At 34.0% G+C, this 17707-nt stretch overlaps 1 protein-coding gene and 2 pseudogenes across 1 annotated transcript in view; all 3 read left to right on the forward strand.

The window, feature by feature from the left end:
• The window catches only part of LOC128162609 (zinc finger protein 300-like), a 292098-nt gene that overhangs the window by 51526 nt on the left and 222865 nt on the right, over window positions 1–17707 (forward strand). The gene's annotated exons all lie outside the window — the stretch shown is intronic.
• Window positions 1–17707, forward strand: part of LOC128162592 (THO complex subunit 3-like) — a 34810-nt pseudogene that overhangs the window by 255 nt on the left and 16848 nt on the right.
• On the forward strand, window positions 13887–14431 carry LOC128162601 (zinc finger protein 354A-like; annotated as a pseudogene).

The following is a 17707-nucleotide window of genomic DNA, read 5'->3' on the forward strand; positions in this document are numbered from 1 at the left end:
GGAATTTCCGCACGCGACAGGGGCTGATTTTTTTATGAGATGAAAAACAATATGTTAGAGGTCTAACCATCCCAGGTTTGTAATAATGGAGGTCATTTGAATTTTTGATTTGTGTTGTTTCCGGAGGGGGGTGAAAAGGCTCGGGCTTGATTTTCAAGCATTTGTGTGACTTCGAGGTAAACAAAGTCTCACGCCTTGCTTTGCTAGAAAATTGTAAATGAAGTGTTGTTTAAAAAGATGTCAAGAGGATTTTTCCAAGAAGTTCTTATTGAATTTTTAATCTGTATCTAAAGTTGCGCAATTTTGATAAGAATATATAGTAAAATTTAATACTGTAGCGACACATATAGGCCTATTCTTTTTAAATGAGGATGGGTTTTTTTCGACATGCTTGTTGCATAGTATAACAAAATCAACTGAATAATTTTTGTCAATTTTGAGATAGTAAGGTCACAAAAACTCTAATATAACTGTTTTACAAATATACTGCCTTTTTATCTTCATCCTTGAAAAATGTAATTTCTGAAGCTCTGTCGTTATAGCATGGTGTCAGGTTGTTTTAGCATGATGTCAATTATGTAGATATCATGCTCAAATTTAATGTTGGGAAACAACTGTATGATCTGTTTATCCGTCTAAACTATTAAAATTAAGGTTGTATGGGACACTTCCATGGTGTGACATATTGTTTATCGAAATAGACAATAAAATGAAGTGTAATTATATAATAAGCAATTTCTTTCCCAACATTGTCACCGAACATCGTAGCTCAGTGGGTTAGAGGGTTTACTACAAATCTGTAAGTCATGAGTTTAAATCTTGCTGGGTATTTTACATTTTCTACATTTCCAAATATTTTTAAAAGTTATTTTTGGTTAAATATTGTAAAATTTTAATTTCTAAGCTGGTGATAGCATTTTATTTAGAATTATAATGTACTTAAATCCACATTAATATCAACAGGTGTCCCATACATCTTAATTGATTAGTCTGATAATTATTTTTAGATTTGTCTACAAACTCTTTAGGTCAAAAATTGCACATTTCGTGGACATAGCGACAGTGTTGACTAGCTGTGTTGGCATCCAAAGAATCCGGATCAGTTGGTGACAGCTAGTGGAGACAAAACAATACGAATCTGGGACGCCCAGACCAATCGTTCTGTGGCCACTGTCAATACTAAAGGTAAAACAACGGTTGATTCTGTGATCCAGGAATAATTGAGCTGCAGAAACTGTCAATCCTTACTTTGAGATAAAACAGCTTTTAACATGGTTAATACAAATGTACAGGGACTTTTGGACATTTCTAATATGTAAACGGTGTGACCGTTGGACCGAGCGCAGATTTAACACAGTGTAGTTTGATTTGTATAATAAAATATATTTAAAACGCACAAAGTAGGATCCGCCAGTATGGTTGCCTACTCAAATCATTCGTCAAAGTTAAACTAAACGTCGCGTGCTCAGTCCTCATTATGACGTCATATTTCAGAGGTAAAACGTTCAAGTTTTGTCTTCGGAAATAGCCGAAGAGAGTTACGTGATTCCGATTTTTTTTTTTATTTTTTCTTTCATTGTTCATCAATTTAATTCATATGAATGTCAATGTAATAAAATTGAATACTTTATTCAGAATCTAAAAGAGCAGTTCCTTGACGTTTATGTTTTTATTTTCCATCTGATAATTGATTAGACATACATAGAACAAGTCGTGTTTCTTGATTGAAGCACTATTGAAACTTATCTGGTTTCCTTTTTAATTTCTTTTAATTCAAATTACCTTCTATTGAAACACTGGAACTTATTTAATCAGTTTAGGGGCAATAAACATCGATAAGTACCAGTCAATCAATGATCAAACTAACTTTTTAAAAACAAAATGGCTGCCAATATGGCGGCGCCCAGGGCTGGAAGAATATTTTTTTGGCCTTAGTACCCCTGATTCAGCGACCCAAATGCGACCCAAATGGACCCAAACGGCGACCCAAATGGCGATTAAAGTGGAAAACAATTATAATAAAATCCTTATTACTAATATTATTACTTGTTTTAGTCATTTCATGGGGTTGTTAGCCGTTATTCAGACAAGTTAAAAATGAATCATGATTAACTTGTCTATTTAATAACGTTGCCCAGCTCTTGCCACGAGGAGGCCACCCCAATAAAGAGCCATAATTTAGGGAAATTTGGAAAAATAAAAGCCGAAGGTCCAAAACAATAATTTAAATTAATCAGAATATCTTTAAAAATTGTTTTTGAAAAATGAAGATGAGCATTTTATCTCGATTTGTAAAAGGATAAAATGTATGTAATTATATTCAAATAATATAAATATATTATATAAAAATAAAACAACTGCTAAGGCCAAAATTAAAATAAGTGTTTAACGGGAAAACAATCAAATTAAATATTCATTGTTTGCTAACGCATTTTGCCCAAATAGATAACAGTTGAATCACATGTTGAATAAACAAATTAAATTAACTTAACTAATATATCTCACGTTAGGTATATACACAAATTATCTTACTTAAGACCAAACTGAACATGCGCTAATGATATGAAGCCAAGTATCACAATTTACAATCATACTTTAAATTACTAAAACCAGCACTAATCTAACAAAAGCGACAACAAGTAAAAGAAAATATAATTGAAATGAGAAAACTGTTCTTATCGAGTTTTGTGAAACCCGACGCCCTACCAGGGCCCAGACTCAGTTTCTCGTACAATCGTACTTAAAATTACTAAAACCAGCACTAATCTAACAAAAGCGACTACAAGTAAAAAAAAAAATATAATTGAAATGAGAAAACTGTTCTTATCGAGTTTTGTGAAACCCGACGCCCTACCAGGGCCCAGACTCAGTTTCTCGTACAATCATACTTAAAATTACTAAAACCAGCACTAATCTAACAAAAGCAACTACGAATATATGTAACAGTAGCTTAAAATATCTATACTCTAAATATATACATATGTACATTTAGAATGCATTCTTCTAAAAATTTCCACATATCTCATTTAACCACAACACAATACATCTTTTGTCAAGTCCGAGATACTGTCACATTCCAGCAATGTTTTAGTCATTGGCAATTAATTTAAAATTTCGTCAAGTCCGGGATATCGTCATAATCGGTATTTCGAAGTCACAATCACTAATCACAGTTTTGTTCCATTATCGCCTTGTCCGCTCAGCTCCTGGTCTTCGCTGATGAGGCTTTTGGGCTATCTTGGCTGTAGGTGGGACCTGCACAATGAGAGAATTGATTAGATTGAAACAGATGATTATATAAGAGACGTCATTACGTTACATTATATTTAAAGTAGTAAAAGGATTTTCCCTTAAAACTGCACTTTGTAGAAATGATGTGGTTTCTTCTATCAGGATCCACCGGCTTCTGTGTCAGGAGTTTCCAGGTTCGTTTCTGTTTTTCGCTCTTGCTCATTTTTACCCATACGTCTGGAGACACATGATGGCGTTTCACTGTGTCATCCAAGATATAGTTACCATTACCTTGGATGGCTCGGCGAAGGTCATAAGTTGAAATGAGCTGATTTCATTTAATTTATGAATGAGATCAGGAAGCTTTTGTGGTTTCCAGTTGGTCGATTGTTTTAATCTGTTGTTAAGAGACTCGGAGTTGGTATTAGTCCACAGCTCGTTCACAGTTCCATTTTGAAGAGGAAGGAAAACATAGTCGTATAGTAGTGGTTTCAAACGTTTCTGGAAGTGGTTTTGAACATTTGGAAATTTGGCAAGAACACTATCCATATCCGCGAATTTCGATTCAAAAGAAAACGAATCATCACTATTTAAAAGTCCACCGTGGCCGAAAATTGATTTTACTATAGTCTCTCTTCGCCCTGCAGCCATCCTTGTCTTTGAGATAACGCCTGACATTGTCTTTTAGATGTTTGGTGCACAGAAGGTGACATGGTTTGTGAAAGGATTGAATTCTGGCATTTTTGATGGCTTTTTTCCTCGTCACTTCCCAATTTAAGTCCGGATGGAAAACCTAACTTTGAATTTAGATGACACAAAAACTTAAAATAACTGTTAGTTTCACCGTCCCATTGAAGAAATATTGGTCCCAGGAAAATTGGATTTTGTAATGTTTCGCGTTTGAGAATTTTGACATTTTTGTACGTTGTTGTTGTCACAAAACATGGCCCAAGATTGAAAGTTCTGTCTATTCCGATGACACTCCCGTTTGGTCCTATGCAGTTGGATTTCATATCCTCTAGTTGCTCATCTGAATACACAATAACGCTGGGAGGTTTGTTCGGTGTTAGAAATATTTCTCTCACATTATTTTCCCCGTTTTGGCACATGTTTATCACGCAAAGTACTTCGTCGGCAATATTGTAAAGTGGAAATTTTTCATTGTCTGTCTTCTTGGTTTCTCGGTATACTTTGTCTCTTATTTGTTTGGCACGGGGAGCGTTGATCAAATCATTTTGCATAATTTGTTGACAGGTTGTCATTGGCATTTGGTGATGTTGCTTTGTGATGTGGGCTGCTTCTCGGAGAATGGCTGGATCTGTGCGGCGGTAGGGGACCGATGCCTTGGTGCAGTTGCCATGCGGTAGTTTTGGTGACTCCCCGGAACCTTGGTATTCCACCACTGCAATGTCTTGTTTGTCTTTGTTAGATGATGGTAATTTTGTAAAAATTGTCACTCTCCGTTTAAATTGATCCGAGCTCTTGAGTTTAGAGTAATATCGGTGGCATTTTACTACACTGTCATCGGCGGTTTGGGGCACTATCGGAACGTATTGCCGTACGTTTTGCACTTTCCTCTCGACACAGATTTGGCTATCCCTCACAACCGCTGTCTTCAATTTGCCGTCTTTTTCTATGAATGTTGAATTCACAGTTGTCCCAGCACGCCCCCACACTCCACAGTCGTCTGGAAATTCTTGTTTGCTGTTGGTGGTCGTCTTAACAAGAATGTATATGTTTTCTTTGGGCCCAGTCGGTATTTTGTCTTCAATGTTTGACGGAGTTGACGCTTTGATTAGTTGGTAGGCGGCATCAATGTTCAGGAATTGGTTGTTTGGGAGTGGGTTCAATACTGGAGTGTCCTTTACATCATCGTCCTCGTCAGCACAGTCCTCGTCAACACAGTCTTTATCATCTTCAAGCGCAGAAAAGCGATTGGACAAACTCAGCGTAGAATTGAAGGTGGAATTTGGTGATGATATTGGTGATATACTGTGTCTCTTTTTGGGGTCAGGAGACGGAGTTTCGTCAAAGCCACGTAGTTTTTTGCACTTTGGTGATGGTGTTAAATGGATCTTCCTTTTCTGTCTCTTTTAAGGCTCAGGAGGCGGAATTTCGTCAAGGACACATTGTCGTTTTTTGCACTCTGGTGATGGGGTTAAGCTGACAACACGTGGTCTTTTCTTGAAGGTAACTGACGGTACGAATGGCAATGATGTTGGTGTGGAAGAAGCCGATGATGGTGATGTACACGGAGAAAGTGGTTGATGATCCATTATCTTTTCTTGTCGTTTCGAATGAACGGGCGTTGACTTTTTCTTCTGATGAAACATGAAGCTAAAGTTGATGTCAGGCAAGGAATTGGTGTGGGTGCAGCTATGAGACACAACAGGCACAAGATGATTGGGTGTCCACCATTTTTTGGGTCTTGGCTCAAATGTGCTGGACCACATAATCCGGATTGGGTCGTTGCTGAAGGGATTGTTTGGTCAAATTGACATATTATATTTTCTGAACGCTAAATCCTTTGTGCCATTTACCGCTGGCCCCATTATGCTCGTATACCATCCACGTGAAAACAATATCGCCTAGCCTATATGCAGAATAGCTACACAATAATCCTAATTTGTTCAAACATAAAAATTATTCATTGTTAATTCAGTCAGTGTTTGTAATTAAAGTAATCACAATTTAAGTTCGAATTTTCTCAAGTGAAATTAACCATGATAAATGGTAAGGTTAACCGCATAGAGGGCACTGAGTTAACTCTCGCATATGACAAGCTTATTTACCAACATTTACTCACAAAATGATTTTTAGTGTAACACATTCATGCACATTAGCTTGAACAGTATATTTGTAAGGAAATAGGTTATATGTTTGTATTGATGATATTTTAGCACATATAGTTCATAACATAAAGAATTAATCTTTTATTCACTATCAATAACTGATAATGTTGATTCTCTGTACTGTGAAAACATTTGAACAGCTGACTGATATTCACCTTTATTGAACTGTAAAAATCAAAGTACAGTTGAAAGAAAAATAAGTATATCGTATACTTATAGAAAATATACCCTTTTCCGCCCTGTGCGATATAAACCAAAAATTTGCCTAGGGGTGTGATATAAACCCTAGGGGTGTGATATAAATCTTATATCACACCCCTCTCCGGCAATCATCGGATGTTATATCACACCCCTTTCCCTTAATCATTGGTTATTATGACGTAGTGTTCGATATGCGTCGTTCAACTCCGATCTCCGAGTATGACGTCAAAAAGTTATGTTGAAGTCAACCTAGTATACAAACAGCTGGCGCAAAAATTTCATGGAAGTTTATCAAATATATAGACACGGAGCGATTTGTTAACAATAGTCATTCATCACATGATGTTTTTACTGTCTCTTTAATATTTTCTATAATTATATGATATAAAAATCATAACATGGCAATTTTTATATTGCTTCCTATATTAGCCCTCGGTCGCGGTATATCAGCCCTCGAGCCTGACGGCTCTCGGGCTGATATACCGCGACCTCGGGCTAATATAGGATGCGATATAAAAATTGCCATGTAATAATCTATATATATCATGGTTTATCGGTTGATAGAATTGCTCACATCATATTTAGATTTCATGTGATGTGTTCATTATTGTTACAAATTCTTATTTTTTCCCATTATTTTCAAATCATGAAAACATAAGATTTCTTAATACACACAGTTATATAAGATATGAAATTAAGTAACATTAATTTAAATTTTCAAGATGAGAATAAAATGTTGACAAGTTTCACCGGATATCAAATTTTTATATAGAATAATCCATTTATATAAGGTTCTGTCTGTCTATGTTGCATACACCTTCATACTATGCCTATATGAATTTTATTTTTCCACATGTAGCTTCTTAAAATCATCCTTTCATAGGAGTCCTTCTTATATGTTATAAGTAACAGTACCAGTAATATCAGTTTGTTTTTTTAATACAGACTTTTAAAACCTCCAAGAGATGAGAACATCACTGGTATGTGTAAACGAGGTCATTCCTAATACAAGACACAATGCGGAAAATATAAGACTGATGTAAAGAACTGAAACCATGAGTGATGAAGAGGAGAGCTGATAATCAGATTATTGTTTCTCTTATGTTCATCCTGATAAAGCCTTTCCCGATTGATGACCTGGATCATTTATTTGGTCATTTAAGGATGACAATATTTATTTGAACATTTATGATATAATATTAAGACAATTAATAAGCAACACAACATATCCTGAAATATGAAACTGGACCAAACCAGTGATAATCTACCATTTATGATTTATTACATTTACTTGGATTTGAAAACCATTTCTGAAACTCCAAGAGTCATGAATAATTTGGACATATAATGCATACAATTGAGAATTAGTATTGTAAAAGAATATATATTATGATAATGCATATGCTATAAGAAATACAATTGATAGATATCAGAAGTTGTTTATACTGACCAAGTGCAGTAATGAAGTTTGTAATGGCTATATACTGTTTACTGTTCATGTGGAGAAACTGGTTTTTAAAATATATGTCTTAATAAGACATAATTATAAACATGATATGTTTATAATTATGTTTAATTTGATGATTGCATAGTATATCAAATCATCATTTCTGTCTGTTAGTATCAGTCTGTCCATCTATTTATCTGTCTGAAGTCTGTTTTATTTTAAAACCCTGATGAGGTTACTGATGTAGATCAAGTTGAGATCATCATTATGACACTTATATACAACAAGCCTCACAGAAAATATCAGTCCTCTTAAATTACAGAGTTTTTGAATGAGTTATGAATGTATGGTTGAGTAAAATTTTTAATTTTAAATATTTTTTGAAATGATTTTTGTGAATAAGAATATTTTTTGTTATATATACTGATATATATAACTTATCTATATTTTTATAATTTTTGCATGAAAAAAATATATATATCCTAGTTAGGCCACACCAATATAATTCCTTCCTTGTCGGACATTAAGTGGAAAAGTGTACAAGCGGGCGAGCGATAAAATAATAAGATTATTATTTTTTGTAGCCGAAATTTTTAGGCGGTACATAATGATATGATTTGTAAAGTTTTATTTAAACACGAGCATGCAGGATCCGATGAAAAAGAAATTTAATTGGTGTGGCCTTCCACATTTTCTATTTTTTAGTTCAAATTGAGGCTGAACCATTGTAATATATTACCCTGTATAATCATTCTGATAAAGTCAAAATCATACATTATAAATAGCATCAAGACCAATATGGGGACCAAGGAAGGGTTCAAGTTCAAAGGAATTATAGGATTGCATACAATCATGTATATACATTAGGACAAATCATAAATCATTTCAGAATCTGCAGTGTTGTTTAGTCCAATCAGATAATATGATTTAAAGAATTATCAGGATTAAGTATCAAATATCATTTTATACCTGTAATCATTTGAAAGATTCTCCATTTTCCGACACCCATTTTAATGCAATACCTTGTAAATCAGACAAATCTTTTAAAGATTGATAGAGGAAATTCAAACTAATTACAATCAGTATATGATTTTTATGAAACCTCTGATTTATTTGGTTTGATTGTATTTTAAATCTTTCAACAAAGGCTTAATAAAGATTGTGTGTATGAAAGTTTTCATGCATGTTTTTTTTTTTTATGTACAGAGACTAGAGTTTCTTGATTATATCAGATACACAACTATGACACTCTGTTAATTACCATTAAAATAAACTATGTAGCAAGTGAAAAAATTGTTAATTTAAAGAATCATTTTCTCTATATATGATTGGTTTTTAGAAATACAACCATTCATGGCAGTATTGACTTTCATGAAGCGCAAAGAGGGATTTTTTGTAAAAGTCAGATCAGAGAAAATTCGGATTTTCAGCCTTTTTTATTCAATTAATTTTAGTATTTGCGACACAACTCCATTAATTTTGTTCTACAAGAACTTATGCAGGTTCACAGTATAACTAGTTGAAAGAAATTGCCATTTAAAACTGAATTATGCGTCTTTTCTAACAGCATGTATGGTTTGTAGCATTTATTTCAATAGAGGTCAGAGGAAATTCAGACGTTATTATTTTTTTTTCCAATTCACCAACATGCCAATTATTTATTATTAATTTTTTGCTATTTATCATTTCTTCAAAATTACATTAAAAAAATAAGAGTGTAATTATAGGAAATAGTATTTTTTGCCATTTTTCTAGCTCTGGTCACGTCAAAAAATGTCACTTTTTTAATTGGTCAGAGGAAATTCAAACTAAAATAGCGGATTAAATAAAAGGAATTCTTATATTCCATTTCCAGATAAATAGAGTATTTTATTAACCTTTTTAATATTTTGGTGAGAAAAGTTTTCTAGTTAATTGTAAATATGTCTTTTATGACATTTTTAATTTGCATTTAAGTTTTTTTTTCTCGTTCTAATTTTTTGAACATTGGTAAGTTTGAAGGTCGTTGCCATGGAAACGAACTCATTTACATATGCTTAAAATGTCTTTTTTGACAAAAACGAATCGATTAGAGTCTCTTTAAACAATTTTTTCAATTATTCAATTAGTTTCATGTCAGGTTCACATATCCTTAACTAATATGTTTACGGTGTGACCGTTGGGGCAAGCGCAGAAGGAACTACAGATTTCTCATCATTGTTAAATGCAACCTGTGGACTTTCCCAACCAAAAACTTTGGCTTTGTCTCGAACACCTTTACCACCACAATGAACCCGTGGTTGTCAAACATTTATTCCAATATGTCCCATCCTAGGCTAATACACTCACACAAACTACATGTATCAATGAGCATTGATAAAATGTTAAACAGACTTATTGAAATATCTTGATGTAAAATACAAAGCCGTTTTAGTTTTTTTATGTAAATATAATTATGTTTTATTTAGCATTCCTTTGCTTTTTATTAATGATCATTAAATCAGTAAACAATAAATTACGTGTCTGTGTTCATTTTCATTTTTGCCCTTGTTCTTATCTGTGTTTTAATTATTTTCCTCTGTAACATCAGTTTTGTTTTTATCTTTTTAAATTTTTTGTATGCTATATATGCGTTGTAGACATTTGTCCTCACCCTTTTTAGTGTGTGATATCCAATATTATTTAAAGATTTGGCCACATATTTAACAGTTTATTTTTTCTCATTGTTGTTTTATTCATTTATTACAAAATGACGTGGCTGCACGTAGATCTGATAATTTTCTTTTTTAATATTTTTTTATCATCTACCTAACCGTAACGTATGCATATATGATTGGATCAATATACAGTAAATTAAGCATGGAACTTGCATGGTTATTTACTAACCAAAAACAAATATCAAAACAAAACTAATCAGCTAAAAGTCGCAATTAACACTGATACCGAGTACTTCCTACATCATGTAAAGATGCTTGATCCACCTCAAGCGCGAGATCACTTTTACGTCATACTTAGCTTTCTTGCTCTCGACAGTTTTCGTAAATGTTCGGATAAATTCGGGAAAGGAAATGACGTCATATGTCAACAAAGGTTCAGATAGGTACAGTTTTTTACGTAAGCAAATGTGTTGTTTACTTCAGTATTTTTAAAAGGATTTTTTGTTGTTAAATGAAAATGATGTATGCGATTTAGAGTTAAGAATTTTCCGTAGAAACGCTTCCTGTTCCACCATGTTGCTATGCACCGCCAAGGATTATTGGGATATGTAGAACTTTTTCACGTGGCCTCATAAAAATTTCTTTGAACAATGTGCAGATTTCAACTCGAAATTTCTCCGGATCCGCTCCTACACGTTGTCTATGGAGCTGGCCACGCGAGCGGCGCTTCGCACCGTCTCGCTGCGCTCGCTATAAATCAAAATTTAAGGTGAAAACATAAACATCTGCTGGTCACCAGATGGCAGCACTTTGGCCTTGAACAATAAGGATGACCTAATTACTTTTATTGATGTCAGAAGTCAGAGGTCAAACGCCAAGGAAAAGTTTAAGATTGAGGTCAATGGGATCTCTTGGAACAACGACGGGGACCTGTTCTTCTTGACGAGTGGGCAAGGCAGCATAAACATACTGAGATAGTTTTTAGACAGATCATTAGATGGAGCACGATACATTGCAGTATAAGGAAGCATCAGTGAACAAATGGTTAGGTAATTGATTGTTATTACAGCTCAATGTAACGCAAAATTTTTCATATTAATTGTGCATATTTATTTTACTCAATATCTTGTGCAGCAATTTGATAATTTTAAATGCATTGAACTGTATGCAAATAGAACACCTTGTCATTGACAGCTACCCAGATTTAAAACTCCAGCACACCCTGAATGCTCACCCTGCTAGCTGCATCTGTATCGAGTTTGACCCCAAGGGAAAGTACTTTGCCACCGGTAGAGCAGACGTCTTGGTCAGTATTTGGGACGAAGCAGAGCTAGCCTGTATTAAAACCCTCTCCACGTAGTAAGAGTTGTGCACAATATATTACATTTAAGATTCACTTCACAAGTGCTGCACATTTTGTTGCATAGAAACTACACATGTACACTCATAATGGTCTCAAAAACTTACCAGATAATTTTTTTTCTTGTTTTAAAAATGGTGTTATTTCAGATCTACTACCAGGAAAATGTCTCTGTATATACATTAATGTATGATAAGATTTAGAAAATTTATAGGTTTTTGAATTCTAAAGCTTAATAAAGATTCACTGATGTCAAGTTTAATATGTAGTTTATGCATTTTATATGACATTGTTCAACATGCCCAAGAAGTCATATATAAGCCATGAAATTTGGTCTATGTTTCTTAAGAATAATTTATAAGAATTGCAACCATCTTTTTATCATATAAACTCTACTTATTAGGGATCTCTTATTTTTGGTCGAATGGTATTTCTGTTTTATTGCAATTACTGAAAAAACAGAGACATGGACATTTAATGTGTTGATTTCAGGTTAGGGTGGCCAGTCAGAACTCTGAGCTTCAGCCATGACGGTACAATGTTGGCCTCAGCATCAGAAGATCTAATTATAGACATAGCAGAGGTCGACTCAGGTAAAATTGTTATAGTAGATGTTATATGTGTGGTATGTTTATGTGTAACGCCATTTAACGTGCTTGAGTAAGTCATATCAGTGTAAAAAAAATGTAAATCCATACATGTACCAGTAATAGTATTTATCAATTAACATCATGAATACATGTACTTGGTGTTTTATAAAAGTTAAAAAAAAAACCAAACCAAATAACATTCTGCAAATTGCAATAATAATTACTAGTTATCAGCTGGGTCTATCAGTCCTCCTGATGTTGAAATATTCATGCAAATTCCTGACTTGAACATGCATGCCAATGCATAGAGAGAGGCTCAAAATGCTTAGGTGTATTGCAATTAGACTCAAAATCCCCTTTATATCATTTTTTTATTTCTCATATTTTAAAAGCCATATACACTCTAATACAGTCGTAATTGATGGCTGCATTATTCTTTACTTTCTAACAAAATTCATCATTTTCTCTTTTTATTGATACATAGATATTGTAACAAGAGAGAGAGAGAGAGAGAGAGAGAGAGAGAGAGAGAGAGAGAGAGAGAGAGAGAGAGAGGCTTACAGATAATAGCAATTGTCTTTTAATAGTTTATTGATAGTTAGTTTCATAGAAAGCATATCTACATTGTGATCTATTTCTATATGTGTGTTTACAGTGTCACTGGTGGAAGCCGTTTACCTGGAATAAGCCTGTCTACTGGTCAACCTAGGACTGAGGGCACCTGCCGAGTTCTACTGCCAGAAAGCCGGTGATAAGGGGAGGCAATTCAAAGAGGAAGTTCGCATTCTCTTTAACTAAAATGTGTACCATGTCTGTGAATGATGGAAAGACAAGACATAAATGTATGAACTGTCAATGATTTAGAAAAAGTGAAATGATTGTCCATGTTAATTGACAGGGATACAGAGAATATTTTCAATGAACGGTAAAAAGGAACAGGTAAAAAGATGGCATTGTTTTGAACTTTTATTGCAGTGAACACAATGAAAAGACGCGAAACAATTTGTATGCATGTATTCTTGATTTATTATTTCTTCAAAGCTTCAAAAACGACAATGAATTGATCATTTAGTCATTATCTTTTCATTTAATTGCAATTACTATTTACAACAGTCTCTAAAAGAAAGGAAATGGTATGATTACCTTAAATTCCTTCCATCATAGTATTTTAATGATATTGTTATTTAATGTAATATCAAATCATGTTATAAAATTGTAATAACTTTTTGCTTTATTAATTATATCTAACCTACTAAATATATATGTTTAAATTATTTGAATATTCATGTTAAACCAAATTTAATGGTTTATATTTAAGTTTTTTTTTCTTAATTACATCTTACCACCTTAGGTCCAGGGGATGTTCTATTGATACACGAGTCGAAATGATATTTGAATCTATGAGAATATTATAGCAAAACAGTTTTAAATAAACATTTCTCTGCATTATACACATAACTCTGAGACCAATTGTAAAGACAATTAAATATACCTGTAATTTCCATGATGTAGCTTAGTTCAAGAATGCCACTAGCAACCATTCAAACTGACTGTATTTAGCCAAAATTACCCAAACTCTCTGATAACATCACTGTTGACTACCTGGCTTCTGATTTCATGGATGAGGAGTTTGACAGTGGATATCACAGCTTCAGTGACAATGCCTCCATCAATTCCAGTGGCTCCATTTCTCCCAACTCCAGTGCCATGGACCAACTGCAACAGAAGTTTCTTGAGGATTCCAGCATGAAAAACGAGTGTTCTAATTTTGATGATCTGGTGTGTGTACGAGTCCATCATGGATAGTTGTTCAAAAACCTGTGACGTTTTAGAGGCCAAGACCGTGTCGTCTGCTTTCATTGTGTCATCTGCCGTCAAGTTTAAGCACTCCAAGCACCAGTGTCCTGTGTGCGGGAAGACCTACAGAGGAAACACCAACTTGAACTATCACATGGCTACCCACACCGGCATCCAGCCTCACAAATGTTCCATCTGCGGCAAGGCCTTTACCCAGAAGTCCACTATGCGCACACACTTCCGGATTCACACAGGCGATAAACCGTACAAGTGCAAGACCAGCACTCGTGCATTTGCGGACTACTCCACCTGCATGAAGCACGAGCGGACCCACAGCGTGGAGAAGCCTTACGCATGCCCAGAGTGTGGAAAGTGTTTCGCCCAATCCGGAAATATGCTCCGACATCGGAGACACACAGGAAAAACTGAAATTCCACAAAAAAGTGCCTATACATTATAGAATACATTCAAGAAAGTGTCAATATTTACATTCTGAATCCCTTGTGTTGTTTTTGAAAGAGATTGTTATTACTGCATGAAATCAGTATTGTTCATTATTTCAATGTACCGTAAATGTATTGCATTATGTTTCATGTATTTTAACATGTGGAATGTTTATGTAAATGTATGCAGTACTTGTAATTGTGTTTGAATGTTGTGTATTTTGTAAAAAAAAAAAAACATCATTTCAAGATTTTCATTTATTAAAAAAATAAATATTCTATTCATACATTAATAGTTGTTGGTTTATTTTGTAAAACAGAAACACTTTTTTTGAAACAATATTCAATTAAAACGGATATTTTATTTTCCCAAAAGATTTTTAAAAGACCTAAAAAATTATATTTTCAATATCAATGAATATATCAAAATTAAAAATTAAGAGAAATTGTTTTAAAAAGTCCATTATTAGAATGAAACAAAAATTCATTTGAATGTGACATTTTCCATACAGATCTCTCCTCTGCCAAGAATTATCCACAGACCCACTACAGGTTCACTGCCCACTGAGGGGTTGTTATACCATTGTACTTTTGTTCAGTCAATCTTCGAGTTATCTGCCCTTTAATGTATAGTAATTTAATATGCGGTCTTCAAGGTTAATGTTTAAAAAATTATAGGACTATATGTGATATGGGCCTTTAATGGCCCTATAAAATGAACATCAATTTACAGTGGGTTAATCTTGCTTCCTTTGTCAAATATACATGTGAAATATTTTCATAATTTTTTCATTTAAATCATAAGCCCACAATTTTCAAAAATGACATAAAAGATTTTCCTTTTCCCACCATTTTTGCATTTTAGAGTTAAACGGCTTGTTTTCAAACAGTTTTGTTTTACTGAAGACATTGAACGATTGCTTGAATAATAGTATTATCATAATTATATAGTTCTTTGACAAAAAGAAACATAATACATGACTGTGTATATGTTACCATGGCAGGATCGGTATTTTTTTATTTATTTTTTTTTTTTTTTGGGGGGGGGGTTCAATACAAGTAAATGCTTTCTGTTTCCAGAAGGAAGTGGGGGGGGGGGGGGGGGTCGGCGCATACGTTTTTCAAAATGTACATGTAAAAGAAACTAGAATTTAATTTAAAATAAGTTATGGTACTCCCTTGATGTTTCTATCGCGTCTGCTATAAATGTGTTTATAACGTTTTTAGTGCGTCGTCAGCCAGCGGACACAAACTATAGGACTGTCAAGTATTGCAGGAGATACCTGCATGTAAGCGGGTATGACAATTCTGATGTGTTTGCAAATATTCGAATCGAAGACTCTTTACATGGCGTAATATTTACATTGAGTGTATTTTTCCCCATTCGATTGAATTTGAAATCTGCACGTTTAATATTTCTTGTGAATACACATATCCTATTCATGCGCCATGAGCATGAATTTAAACGTCTTCAAGTGTATGGAGTATATTTATTATTGTAAAATTAAATGAAATATTCAAACTTACATAATATCCCATTTGACATGTACAAATGGAAAAAATTCGTGAAATAAAATCTAATGCGGCATTCAATTTTTCTGCACCGATTGGTTTGTTCTAGGACCGACAACATCCAAAAATTTAAGAGCGTGCCCTTTTTTCTGTTGTTGGAACCATTTTAACGAGAGCTTGGACTTTAGGTAATTCTGTTAAACAGCAATGTGACAGCAATGTGACGTAGGCCTGTCTATTTCTTTGCTGGCCACTCAGCCATGGTTCTTAGATTTTAACAAGATTGTTTTGGCCTTTCTACGCAATCGATGCATTGATTCGTTTGAAACCGCGTCATTTTTTAACTTGTTATGATGTAAGGAATAGATAACTTCGCCCTACCGAAATTCCAAGGTCTTGTTAAAATTGTTCTACTAGCTCCAATCTGCTTTCAAATTAATGTTAACTGTCTTTTTTGTGGGCCCCGTCTTTTCAGCTTAATGTCTTCTTCCTAATTCACAAATTCTCTGAAAGGTAGTTTCACTAAATAGTTTCAAGTAAATACAATTTTTAAGCTCTTGAAAAAAGATCCCAAGTATACATGTAAGTTTCAGGAATCCTCCCTCTCTAATTTTGTCTGATTATATAAATGATTTATGATAAAGAGTTAGAACTTACTATCCTGTTATTAAACGGTGTATATAACCAAGATGACAACCATTTGATTCTGAGTGGGGGGGGGGAGGGGGGTAGTACCTATATGGACATAGCATTTATATCCATTCCCTCTTGGGTCTAAATTCTTATTTTAAGTTGAAAATAGACACTATCAGATAATATTCAGTGGGTTTTTTTTGTCAGATTTTGTTGCTAGCTAAAGATTTATTTATTCAAATGTACCAAAATGGAAATAAAATACTGACCCTTAAAAGAATAGCAAATTGAATTTGAAGGGCCCTTGTTTTACGTACATTTGCCCAATCTCAGTTTCTAGAGCTATGGCGATAATGTTTTTATCGAGTTCTATGGATTCGAATTAGACTATTAAGAGAGAGAGAGAGAGAGAGAGAGAGAGAGAGAGAGAGAGAGAGAGAGAGAGAGAGAGAGAGAGAGAGAGAGAGAGGGAGGCTTACAGATAATAGCAATTGTCTTTTAATAGTTTATTGATAGTTAGTTTCATAGAAAGCATATCTACATTGTGATCTATTTCTATATGTGTGTTTACAGTGTCACTGGTGGAAGCCGTTTACCTGGAATAAGCCTGTCTACTGGTCAACCTAGGACTGAGGGCACCTGCCGAGTTCTACTGCCAGAAAGCCGGTGATAAGGGGAGGCAATTCAAAGAGGAAGTTCGCATTCTCTTTAACTAAAATGTGTACCATGTCTGTGAATGATGGAAAAACAAGACATAAATGTATGAACTGTCAATGATTAAGAGAAAGTGAAATGATTGTCCATGTTAATTGACAGGGATATAGAGAATATTTTCAATGAACGGTAAAAAAAAAGAACAGGTAAAATAATGACATTGTTTTTAACTTTTATTGCAGTGAACACAATGAAAAGACGTGGAACAATTTGTATGCATGTATTCTTGATTTATTATTTCTTCAAAGCTACAAAAAAGATAATAAATTGATCATTTAGTTATTATCTTTT

Source organism: Crassostrea angulata, chromosome 9 (assembly GCF_025612915.1).
Source record: "Crassostrea angulata isolate pt1a10 chromosome 9, ASM2561291v2, whole genome shotgun sequence".
Lineage (NCBI taxonomy): Eukaryota > Metazoa > Mollusca > Bivalvia > Ostreida > Ostreidae > Magallana > Magallana angulata.